At 48.3% G+C, this 12,560-nt stretch overlaps 1 long non-coding RNA gene across 1 annotated transcript; it reads left to right on the top strand.

Moving 5' to 3' along the window:
• Nucleotides 1-8,224: 8,224 nt before the first annotated feature.
• Nucleotides 8,225-11,880, top strand: LOC124029158. The gene is made up of 3 exons (XR_006837734.1): nt 8,225-8,271; nt 9,273-9,427; nt 11,839-11,880. It is a non-coding gene; the product is annotated as an uncharacterized LOC124029158 (long non-coding RNA).
• The last annotated feature ends 680 nt before the right edge of the window (nt 11,881-12,560 follow it).

A 12,560-nucleotide genomic window follows, 5' to 3' on the forward strand; every position in this document is an offset into this window, starting at 1 on the left:
GATACAAGATAGTGGTCGGAGACTTGGAGGGGAGTTGCAATGAGGTTAGTGGAAGAACAGCATCTAGTAAAGATGAGGTCGAGCGTATTGCCTGCCTTGTGAGTAGGGGGAAGGTGAGAGGGTGAGGTCAAAAGAGGAGAGGAGTGGAAAGAAGGAGGCAGAGAGGAAAGAGTCAAAGGTAGACGTGGGGAGGTTAAAGTCGCCCAGAACTGTGAGAGGTGAGCCGTCCTCAGGAAAGGAGCTTATCAAGGCATCAAGCTCATTGATGAACTCTCCGAGGGAACCTGGAGGGCGATAAATGATAAGGATGTTAAGCTTGAAAGGGCTAGTAACTGTGACAGCATGGAATTCAAAGGAGGCGATAGACAGATGGGTAAGGGGAGAAAGAGAGAATGACCACTTGGGAGAGATGAGGATCCCGGTGCCACCACCCCGCTGACCAGACGCTCTCGGGGTGTGCGAGAACACGTGGGCGGACGAAGAGAGAGCAGTAGGAGTAGCAGTGTTGTCTGTGGTGATCCATGTTTCCGTCAGTGCCAAGAAGTCGAGGGACTGGAGGGAGGCATAGGCTGAGATGAACTCTGCCTTGTTGACCGCAGATTGGCAGTTCCAGAGGCTACCGGAGACCTGGAACTCCACGTGGGTCGTGCGCTGGGACCACCAGAGTAGGGTGGCCGCGCCACGCGGTGAGGAGCGTTTGTATGGTCTGTGCAGAGAGGAGAGAACAGGGATAAACAGACACATAGTTGACAGGCTACAGAAGAGGCTACGCTAATGCAAAGGAGATTGGAATGACAAGTGGACTACACGTCTCGAATGTTCAGAAAGTTAGCTACGTAGCAAGAATCTTATTGACTAAAATGATTAAAATGATACAGTACTGCTGAAGTAGGCCAGCTGGCAGTGGGTGCGTTGTTGACACTACACTAATCAAGTCGTTCCGTTGAGTGTAATAGTTTCTGCAGTGTTGCTATTCGGGGGCTAGCAGGCTAGCTAGCAGTGTTGTTTACGTTACGTTGCGTTAAAAGAACGACAATAGATGGCTAGCGAACCTAGAAAATCGCTCTAGACTACACAATTATCTTTGATACAAAGACGGCTATGTAGCTAGCTAAGTAGCTAGCTACGATCAAACAAATCAAACCGTTGTACTGTAATGAAATGAAGTGAAAATGTGATACAACCTGTGAATGCGACCGGGTAGTTGAGTTCTATTCAGAAGACGTTGGCTAGCGTTGGCTAGCTAGCAGAGTCACCTACGTTAAGGACGACAAATAGCTGGCTAGCTAACCTCGGTAAATTAAGATAATCACTCTAAGACTACACACTCTAAACCTAAACAACACAATTATCTTGGATACGATGATACGAAGACAGCAAAGACAGCTATGTAGCTAGCTAACACTAAACTAATCAAGATCCTCTTGGTTGATGTGAGCCATGCTGTGATGTTGTTAATTCAAACAGTGGCAAAGTATGGAAATGTTGGTCATTTTTGGATTCTGTAAACTTGTAATTATAGCATTTTTCAGTAATTAGCACCCCCTCTCTACTGTTCCTCGCTGTGTGACACGACTCCTCCTCTGAGAGGACAGACCAAACACGACTCCTCCTCTGAGAGGACAGACCAAACACGACTCCTCCTCTGAGAGAGGACAGACCAAACACGACTCCTCCTCTGAGAGAGGACAGACCAAACACGACTCCTCCTCTGAGAGAGGACAGACCAAACACGACTCCTCCTCTGAGAGGACAGACCAAACACGACTCCTCCTCTGAGAGGACAGACCAAACACGACTCCTCCTCTGAGGGGACAGACCAAACACGACTCCTCCTCTGAGAGGACAGACCAAACACGACTCCTCCTCTGAGAGGACAGACCAAACACGACTCCTCCTCTGAGAGGACAGACCAAACACGACTCCTCCTCTGAGAGGACAGACCAAACACGACTCCTCCTCTGAGAGGACAGACCAAACACGACTCCTCCTCTGAGAGGACAGACCAAACACGACTCCTCCTCTGAGAGGACAGACCAAACACGACTCCTCCTCTGAGAGGACAGACCAAACACGACTCCTCCTCTGAGAGGACAGACCAAACACGACTCCTCCTCTGAGAGGACAGACCAAACACGACTCCTCCTCTGAGAGGACAGACCAAACACGACTCCTCCTCTGAGAGGACAGACCAAACACGACTCCTCCTCTGAGAGGACAGACCAAACACGACTCCTCCTCTGAGAGAGGACAGACCAAACACGACTCCTCCTCTGAGAGAGGACAGACCAAACACGACTCCTCCTCTGAGAGAGGACAGACCAAACACGACTCCTCTGAGAGAGGACAGACCAAACACGACTCCTCCTCTGAGAGGACAGACCAAACACGACTCCTCCTCTGAGAGAGGACAGACCAAACACGACTCCTCCTCTGAGAGAGGACAGACCAAACACGACTCCTCCTCTGAGGGGACAGACCAAACACGACTCCTCCTCTGAGAGGACAGACCAAACACGACTCCTCCTCTGAGAGGACAGACCAAACACGACTCCTCCTCTGAGAGGACAGACCAAACACGACTCCTCCTCTGAGAGGACAGACCAAACACGACTCCTCCTCTGAGAGGACAGACCAAACACGACTCCTCCTCTGAGAGGACAGACCAAACACGACTCCTCCTCTGAGGGGACAGACCAAACACGACTCCTCCTCTGAGAGGACAGACCAAACACGACTCCTCCTCTGAGAGGACAGACCAAACACGACTCCTCCTCTGAGAGAGGACAGACCAAACACGACTCCTCCTCTGAGAGGACAGACCAAACACGACTCCTCTGAGAGGACAGACCAAACACGACTCCTCTGAGAGGACAGACCAAACACGACTCCTCCTCTGAGAGGACAGACCAAACACGACTCCTCCTCTGAGAGGACAGACCAAACACGACTCCTCTGAGAGGACAGACCAAACATGACTCCTCCTCTGAGAGGACAGACCAAACACGACTCCTCCTCTGAGAGGACAGACCAAACACGACTCCTCCTCTGAGAGGACAGACCAAACACGACTCCTCCTCTGAGAGGACAGACCAAACACGACTCCTCCTCTGAGAGGACAGACCAAACACGACTCCTCCTCTGAGAGGACAGACCAAATGTTTTCACGGGATTTGAGTTAAACAAGTCATTCAGGTAACTCTCTCAGAAATTGCTGACTGCACATTTTAAGAGGGACGGTTAAGTTGTCGTATGATTTGAGGATCTAATCAGAAGATGTCTTCTCCTGGTCTGTTGGGACCAGACTGTTGAGTAGAATACAGGAAATAAAATGGACTTCCATCAGCCGAATGCTTCAACTTTGTCTTATTGGCTAGAGAGAGAACATTATTTTTGTCTTATTGGCTAGAAAGAGAACATTCTCTTTGTCTTATTGGCTAGAGAGAGAATATTCTCTTTGTCTTATTGGCTAGAGAGAGAACATTCTCTTTGTCTTATTGGCTAGAGAGAGAATATTCTCTTTGTCTTATTGGCTAGAGAGAGAGAGAGAACATTCTCTTTGTGTTATTGGCTAGAGAGAGAACATTGTCTTATTGGCTAGAGAAAGAACATTCTCTTTGTCTTATTGGCTAGAGAGAGAGAACATTCTCTTTGTCTTATTGGCTAGAGAGAGAGAACATTCTCTTTGTCTTATTGGCTAGAGAGAGAGAACATTCTCTTTGTCTTATTGGCTAGAGAGAGAGAACATTCTCTTTGTCTTATTGGCTAGAGAGAGAATATTCTCTTTGTCTTATTGGCTAGAGAGAGAGAACATTCTCTTTGTCTTATTGGCTAGAGAGAGAGAGAACATTCTCTTTGTCTTATTGGCTAGAGAGAGAGAGAGAGAACATTCTCTTCATCTTATTGGCTAGAGAGAGAGAACATTCTCTTTGTCTTATTGGCTAGAGAGAGAGAGAACATTCTCTTTGTCTTATTGGCTAGAGAGAGAGAGAACATTCTCTTTGTCTTATTGGCTAGAGAGAGAGAGAGAGAGAACATTCTCTTCGTCTTATTGGCTAGAGAGAGAGAACATTCTCTTTGTCTTATTGGCTAGAGAGAGAGAACATTCTCTTTGTCTTATTCTGGGGGCTCGTTATCCAGGCTTTTATACAAACCCTTTTGGAAGATTCCATCAATCAGGAGGGATTAGGTAGGAAATCCAGAGTCCTCTGATCAGGATTTCTAGATAACCTGGCAGTTTGGGGAAAGTTTGAAGGAGTTTGCTAACCTTGTTCCATGCCTGATACTTGGTTCACGGTCCGGGTTTACGGTTGGGGGAAGGGATAGGATGGGTTAAGGTCTGACTTTTTGGAAAGGTCTAGATGTTGTCTGTGACTGTATTTAGCCGCGCTGTGCTGTGCTCAGGATCCTTTCCTATAGAATCTGCTGAGCTGTCAGGATGGTTTTTACTGTGGTGGTGCTACGTTACCGAACTAGCCTTACTTGGAGAAGTCACACGGACCTGAGCCCCTGGCCTGTATAGCGCTCATTCTTCCACGGTCTGAAACACGTCATAGATAGAGAGAGAGATAAAGGTTAGAAACACGAGCAAGTTGTTATGAACAGTTGAGGCCACGTCTGTATTCTGTGTGTCAAGCGCAGCATTACTGAGAAAGAGAAAATGTTTATAACACTAGAAACGATTGACGCTATTGTGAAAAAGCGCCAACTTCAACCAGTGTTTTTTACAAGACCATATGAATCTCATCTATGAAGAGTCATACAATTGTTGTAAACAGTTTTAAAGATGCAGTATAAAGTTGTTTTTGAAAAGTTTTTTAAATTACACACTTAAGTACTTGAAGTTTAAAGGAGTAGTCTGTCCTCCGGCCGTCTGTCCTCCGGCCGCCAGTCCTCCGGCCGTCTGTCCTCCGGCCGCCAGTCCTCCGGCCGTCTGTCCTCCGGCCGCCAGTCCTCCGCCGTCTGTCCTCCGGCCGCCAGTCCTCCGGCCGTCTGTCCTCCGGCCGCCAGTCCTCCGGCCGTCTGTCCTCCGGCCGTCTGTCCTCCAGCCGTCAGTCCTCCAGTATGTTTTGTGGATCAGGTTTCCCTCCACATTATTCAGCAGGATACTAAACTCCCAGTCCTTCACACAGCTGTTTTCTTTATGACAGAGGATAACTCCTACTGTTCCTGTTCAGAACGAATCTGTGACCTGCTACAAGGCAGGGTGATATGGGATACCATTTGGGTCTTGGCGGCGTTTTTCAGTAAAAAAAAAAAAAGATGCCCACCAAATAACACTATTTGACCCATCAAGAACCTGAATATGACTGAATGTCACATTTTAAGAATTGAACACAAATGTAAATTGTTTTTTTTTCTCACAAAGTTATTACATATTTATTACACCATCACTCATATTTCATATCCCAATTTGTAAGTCGCTCTGGATAAGAGCGTCTGCTAAATGACTTAAATGTAAATATCTAACAGCGATTCACCAGTTCGTTATGATGCTGGTAATGTTTTGTCTTTACGTACCTGCCGTTGCCAAACGAGTCAGACTCTGGGACGGTGTTGGTCAGGAAGAAAGATGCAGACAATGTTTTCCTCCTAAAACATATCAAAATGATATCTGTTTCAGGAGCTATATTTGGCTAACTATCTAGCTAGACGTTGTCGTCTAAAATACCTCTAATTTCTAAGACAGTTTTTGTATTTGTAATGGTCCCATTAACGTTGGCTTGCGGCCACAAGGCTAGGTAACTGGCTGGCTTGTTTACTTCGTTATCTAGCTGGCCAGTTAAGTTCATGAACAAGTGGCTGCCTAGCTAATACTTAGTCATTGCTAATAATATTGAAAATGATTGCAGTTTCTGGTCATTGTTTTAAGGCTGGTTGCATTGTTTCCAGACAGAGGTACCTTCTGTAGATCAGTTGGTAGAGCATGGCGCTTGTAACGCCAGGGTGGTGGGTTCGATCCCCGGGACCACCCATATGTAGAATGTATGCACACATGACTGTAAGTGGCTTTGGATAAAAGCGTCTGCTAAATGGCATATATTATTATTATTATATTATATATATTAAAGATAGCTAGCTGACGCGTCGAATAGTGTTAATTCGACAAATACGCAAACAGCGTTCTATAGGGTTGGGATCAATTCCATTTCCATTCAGGAAGTAAACGGAAATTCCAATTGTTTCTCATCGAGAAACTTTGAGGAAAATTGGAATTACCAGTTTTACTTCCTGAGTTGAAATGAAATATATCCCAATCCTTCGGGCAGATTTTTACTTCTTCAGAAAACCAGGTTGAATTTGAGGCCTTTCCACTACACAGTAGTAATCTAGTTTATGGGCAGTGATAGATTGTTTGGGTGATACAGAACAAAGCAGGGAACGTGTCCGATGTCTAGGCATGTTGTTCTCTAGCAGGTCCGGTGTATTTGCACAGAGCTGTCATGATGTCATCAGTCCAATCACACACCATGTATTACGGCATTGTTATAGAACGCAAGGGACATAATTTGGCATTCTGGTTGGTCGTAAATAACTTTACTTTCTGCGTAGATATTGGAATTGTACACCATTTGATGGATTTAAATATACAGGTCAGATAATTATTGTAACAAAAAAAAGTGTTTTTAAACAAAGGAGAAATAATTAAAAAGTTTTAGAAGTTAGGCAAACACTCAATGCAGACATCAACTTGAAACGGATCTGTTCTGAATCAGGGAGAGGGAGGCGGGGACACGATGTGTTCCAGATGAGACACACAGCCTGCCTTTTGTGTGACAGCCATCGGAACACCCCGTGCTGTCACTCTGACAGAACCTGTCAACAATGAAACCCCGTGTGTGTTTTCACCCCACTGCACGATACTCTGCATCCCACAATGTCTCTGTCTCCTCACTGTTGACTGTTCTCTGCAACTATTGTCGATTTGACAAGTTCTAACAAAACTGTTGTCTTGTTTTTCCAAACTGACCCCCCCACCCCATCTTCTTTCTTTTCTCTCTTCTCCTCCTCCTCCTCTCTTCTTCTCCTCCTCCTCTCTTCTTCTCCTCCTCTCTCCTTCTCTTCTTCTCCTCCTCCTCTCTTCTTCTCCTCCTCCTCTCTTCTTCTCCTCCTCCTCTCTTCTTCTCCTCCTCTCTTCTCCTCCTCTCTCCTTCTCTTCTTCTCCTCTCTCTCCTCTGTTCTCTCCTTTCTTCTTCTCTTCTTCTCCTCCTCTCTCCTTCTCTTCTTCTCCTCTCTCTCCTCTGTTCTCTCCTTTCTTCTTCTCTTCTTCTCCTCCTCTCTCCTTCTCTTCTTCTCCTCTCTCTCCTCCTCTCTCCTTCTCTTCTTCTCCTCCTCTCTTCTCCTCCTCTCTCCTTCTCTTCTTCTCCTCCTCTCTCCTTCTCTTCTTCTCCTCTCTCTCCTCCTCTCTCCTTCTCTTCTTCTCCTCCTCTCTTCTCCTCCTCTCTCCTTCTCTTCTTCTCCTCCTCTCTCCTTCTCTTCTTCTCTTCTCTCTCCTCTGTTCTCTCCTTTCTTCTTCTCTTCCTTCACTCCGCAGATGGATGAGAAGTCAGTAAGCTCTCTTTACTTCCTTTTTACTTGAATGTTAAATCATAGACTTCCTGTCAGTATCTGAGCTAGTGGTTAGTAATGATTAGTGAAGGTTTTTCTCTTAGCAGTAGTAACAGTAACATAGTTCAGCAGTCACACAGTTCAGCAGTCACACAGTTCAGCAGTCACACAGTTCATTAATTCTTCATCTAACAGTATGTCTCTCATTCTCCTGTCATTTGTTGTTCCCTCTGTCTTCTACTACTCTCCTCTTCCTCCTGCCCTCCCTCCTTTCTTCCCCTCTTCCTCCTGCCCTCCCTACCTCCTCTCAACCTCTCTTCCTCTCCTCTTCCTCCTGCCCTCCCTACCTCCCTCCTCTCAACCTCTCTTCCTCTCATCTTCCTCCTGCCCTCCCTACATTCCTCCTCTCTTCCCCTCCGTACTCTCATCGTCTCCTCTCTTCTGCTCCTCTTCCTCCTGTCCCCTCTCCTCTTCTTCCTGCCCTCCCTCCCTCCTCTCAACCTCTATTCCTGCCCGCCCTCCCTCCCTCCTCTCATCCTCTCCTCTCTTCTGCTCCTCTTCCTCCTGCCCTCCCTCCCTCTTCTCATCCTCTCCTCCTCCCTCTCCTCTTCCTCCTGCCCCTTCCCCCCTTATTTTCTTCATCCCTGCCCCATCTGCTCCTCGTCATCCTCCCTGCAAAGTTCATCAAGCTTTCCATGACCTCCAGATTTACCAACACGAGAAGTAAGAGACAGATGCATTATGGTCCAACCTATTTGACCTGGTCACTAGAGCCATGCGAGAGGGGACATGGTGTCAGGGGACAGATGCATTATGGTCCAACCTATTTGACCGCTGGTCACTAGAGCCATGCGAGAGGGGACGTGTTGACACGGTGTCAGGGGGGACGTGTTGACACGGTGTCAGGGGGGACGTGTTGACACGGTGTCAGGGGGGACGTGTTGACACGGTGTCAGGGGGCGTGTTGACACGGTGTCAGGGGGACGTATTGACACGGTGTCAGAGGGGACGTGTTGACACGGTGTCAGGGGGACGTATTGACACGGTGTCAGGGGGACGTGTTGACACGGTGTCAGGGGGACGTATTGACACGGTGTCAGTGGGGACGTGTTGACACGGTGTCAGGGGGACGTATTGACACGGTGTCAGGGGGACGTGTTGACACGGTGTCAGAGGGGACGTATTGACACGGTGTCAGTGGGGACGTGTTGACACGGTGTCAGGGGACATGTTGACACGGTGTCAGGGGGACGTATTGACACGGTGTCAGGGGGACGTGTTGACACGGTGTCAGGGGGACGTATTGACACGGTGTCAGTGGGGACGTGTTGACACGGTGTCAGGGGGACGTGTTGACACGGTGTCAGGGGGGACGTATTGACACGGTGTCAGGGGGGACGTGTTGACACGGTGTCAGGGGGGACGTATTGACACGGTGTCAGGGGGGACGTATTGACACGGTGTCAGAGGGGACGTATTGACACGGTGTCAGGGGGGACGTGTTGACACGGTGTCAGGGGGGACGTATTGACACGGTGTCAGAGGGGCGGAGTCTATATAGTAGTGTGTCTATATAGTAGTGTGTCTATATAGTAGTGTGTCTATATAGTAGTGTGTCTATATAGTAGTGTGTTGTTGGAACGTTGTGGGAACGTTGAGCGTGTACTGTGCATGGTCCGTTCAACGTTATATTAACGTTGTGGTGACGTTGTGGTGTGTACTAGGCACGGTCTGCGGGTGGATGGCATCCCCATGTTCATCCCCAACGACCGCAGCAAGAAGAGGCTGATCGAGGACACTCAGGATTGGCAGCCCCGCACAGGCACTACCCAGTCCCACTCCTTCCACATGCTGGCCCAGCTCACAGGCACCGACTACAGTGAGTCAGTGGTCGAGAGAGAGAAGACCCTCTTCAACAGTAAACATATCAACAAATTGGCGAGGGCACTAGAACAGTCTGTGGCACCAGGGCCTCACCTTGCTGTACTTGGAAATCAAATGTCTCCTGTTTGCTGGTGATCTGGTGCTTCTGTCCCCAACCAAGGAGGGCCTACAGCAGCACCTAGATCTTCTGCACAGATTTAGTGAGACTTGTGCCCAGACAGCGAATCTCAATAAGACAAAAATAGTTGTTTAAAAAAAAAAAAGTCCAGTAGCCAAGACAACAATTACAAATGTAAAAATAGACACTGGCTGCCCTAGAGCACATAAAGAATTACACCTACCCCAGCCTAAACATCAGCACCACAGGTAACTTCCACAAGGATTTGAAGGATCTAAGAGACAAGGCACGAAGTGCCTTCTACACCATCAAAAGGAACATAAAACTCTACATCCCAATTAGGATCTGGCACAAAATACTTAAATCTGTTATTTGAACCCATTGCCCAGAATGGTTGTGAGGTCTGGGGTCTTACTAACCAACCGGAAATTCACAAAATCCACCACAAATCCCTCACCTACCAAGAGATATACATGAAGATGAATCTCCTCAGCCAGCTGGTTCTGGGGCTCTGTTCACAAACACACCCCACAGAGCCCCAGGACAGAAAACACATTTAGACTAAACCATATTATGAAGAAGCAAAAAGATAACAATTTTACGTACTGGAAAGGATCAACAAAAAAACAGAGCAAACTAGATGCTATTTGGCCCTAAACAGAGAGTACACAGTGGCAGAATACCTGACCACTGTGACTGACCCTAAACAGAGAGTACACAGTGGCAGAATACCTGACCACTGTGACTGACCCTAAACAGAGAGGACACAGTGGCAGAATACCTGACCACTGTGACTGACCCAAACAGAGAGTACACAGTGGCAGAATACCTGACCACTGTGACTGACCCTAAACAGAGTACACAGTGGCAGAATACCTGACCACTGTGACTGACCCTACACAGAGAGTACACAGCGGCAGAATACCTGACCACTGTGACTGACCCTAAACAGAGAGTGGCAGAATACCTGACCATTGTGACTGACCCTAAACAGAGAGTACATAGTGGCAGAATACCTGACCACTGTGACTGACCCTAAACAGAGAGTACACAGCGGCAGAATACCTGACCATTGTGACTGACCCAAACTTGAGGAAAGCTTTGACTATGTACAGACTCGGTGAGCATAGCCTTGCCATTGAGAAAGGACGCCGTAGGCAGACCTGGCTCTCAAGAGAAGACAGGCTATGTGCTCACTGCCCACAAAATGAGGTGGGAACTGAGCTGCACTTCCTAACCTCCTGTCCAACATATGACCATATTAGAGAGACATATTTCCCTCAGATTACAGGTCCCAGATGGGACTAGAGGCCCAGGAGAGAGGGAGAAAATGTTTACACGGGGCCCCAGATGGGACTAGAGGCCCAGGAGAGAGGGAGAGGACCTTTACACAGGGCCCCAGATGGGACTAGAGGCCCAGGAGAGAGGGAGTGAACATTTACAAGGGGCCCCAGATGGGACTAGAGGCCCAGGAGAGAGGGAGAGAACATTTACAAGGGGCCCCAGATGGGACTAGAGGCCCAGGAGAGAGGGAGAGAACGTTTACACGGGGCCCCAGATGGGACTAGAGGCCCAGGAGAAAATGTTTACACGGGGCCCCAGATGGGACTAGAAGCCCAGGAGAAAATGTTTACACGGGGCCCCAGATGGGACTAGAGGCCCAGGAGAGAGTGAGAGGACCTTTACACGGGGTCCCAGATGGGACTAGAGGCCCAGGAGAGAGGGAGAGAACATTTACGTGGGGCCCCAGATGGGACTAGAGGCCCAGGAGATAGGGAGAAAATGTTTACGCGGGGCCCCAGATGGGACTAGAGGCCCAGGAGAGAGGGAGAGGACCTTTACACGGGGCCCCAGATGGGACTAGAGGCCCAGGAGAGAGGGAGTGAACATTTACAAGGGGCCCCAGATGGGACTAGAGGCCCAGGAGAGAGGGAGAGAACATTTACAAGGGGCCCCAGATGGGACTAGAGGCCCAGGAGAGAGGGAGAGAACGTTTACACGGGGCCCCAGATGGGACTAGAGGCCCAGGAGAAAATGTTTACACGGGGCCCCAGATGGGACTAGAAGCCCAGGAGAAAATGTTTACACGGGGCCCCAGATGGGACTAGAGGCCCAGGAGAGAGGGAGAGGACCTTTACACGGGGCCCCAGATGGGACTAGAGGCCCAGGAGAGAGGGGAGAGAAAGTTTTGCACAGGGCCCCAGAAAGGACTCAATAGTTGTTTCTTAACATCAGTGTAAAATGTAATCGGGTCGTTCTGATACTGTGTTCCCCCCTGGCTCTCTCAGTGCAGGACCCAGACGATGAGACAATGAAGAGGGCCAGGTAAACAGCCTGTGTGTTTATAAAGCCTGTGTGTTTATAAAGCCTGTGTGTTTATAAAGTCTGTGTGATATCTACAGCTGACTCTGGTTTAGTCTGTGTGATATCTACAGCTGACTGGTCTAGTCTGTGTGATATCTACAGCTGACTGGTCTAGTCTGTGTGATATCTACAGCTGACTGGTCTAGTCTGTGTGATATCTACAGCTGACTGGTCTAGTCTGTGTGATATCTACAGCTGACTGGTCTAGTCTGTGTGATATCTACAACTGACTCTGGTTTAGTCTGTCTGATATCACATCTATTTAGTGTGTGAGATATACAGGTGGTTTGGGGTGTGAGATATACAGGTGGTTTGGGGTGTGAGATATACAGGTGGTTTGGGGTGTGAGATATACAGGTGGTTTGGGGTGTGAGATATACAGGTGGTTTGGGGTGTGAGATATACAGGTGGTTTGGGGTGTGAGATATACAGGTGGTTTGGGGTGTGAGATATACAGGTGGTTTGGTGAGATATACAGGTTTGGTTTGGGGTGTGAGATATACAGGTGGTTTGGGGTGTGAGATATACAGGTGGTTTGGGGGGTGTGAGGTGATTTGGGGTATACAGGTGGTTTTGGGGTGTGAGATATACAGGTGATTTGGGGTGTGAGAGATATACAGTGTGGTTTGGGGTGTGAGATATACAG

Source organism: Oncorhynchus gorbuscha, unplaced genomic scaffold, assembly GCF_021184085.1.
Source record: "Oncorhynchus gorbuscha isolate QuinsamMale2020 ecotype Even-year unplaced genomic scaffold, OgorEven_v1.0 Un_scaffold_5674, whole genome shotgun sequence".
NCBI lineage: Eukaryota > Metazoa > Chordata > Actinopteri > Salmoniformes > Salmonidae > Oncorhynchus > Oncorhynchus gorbuscha.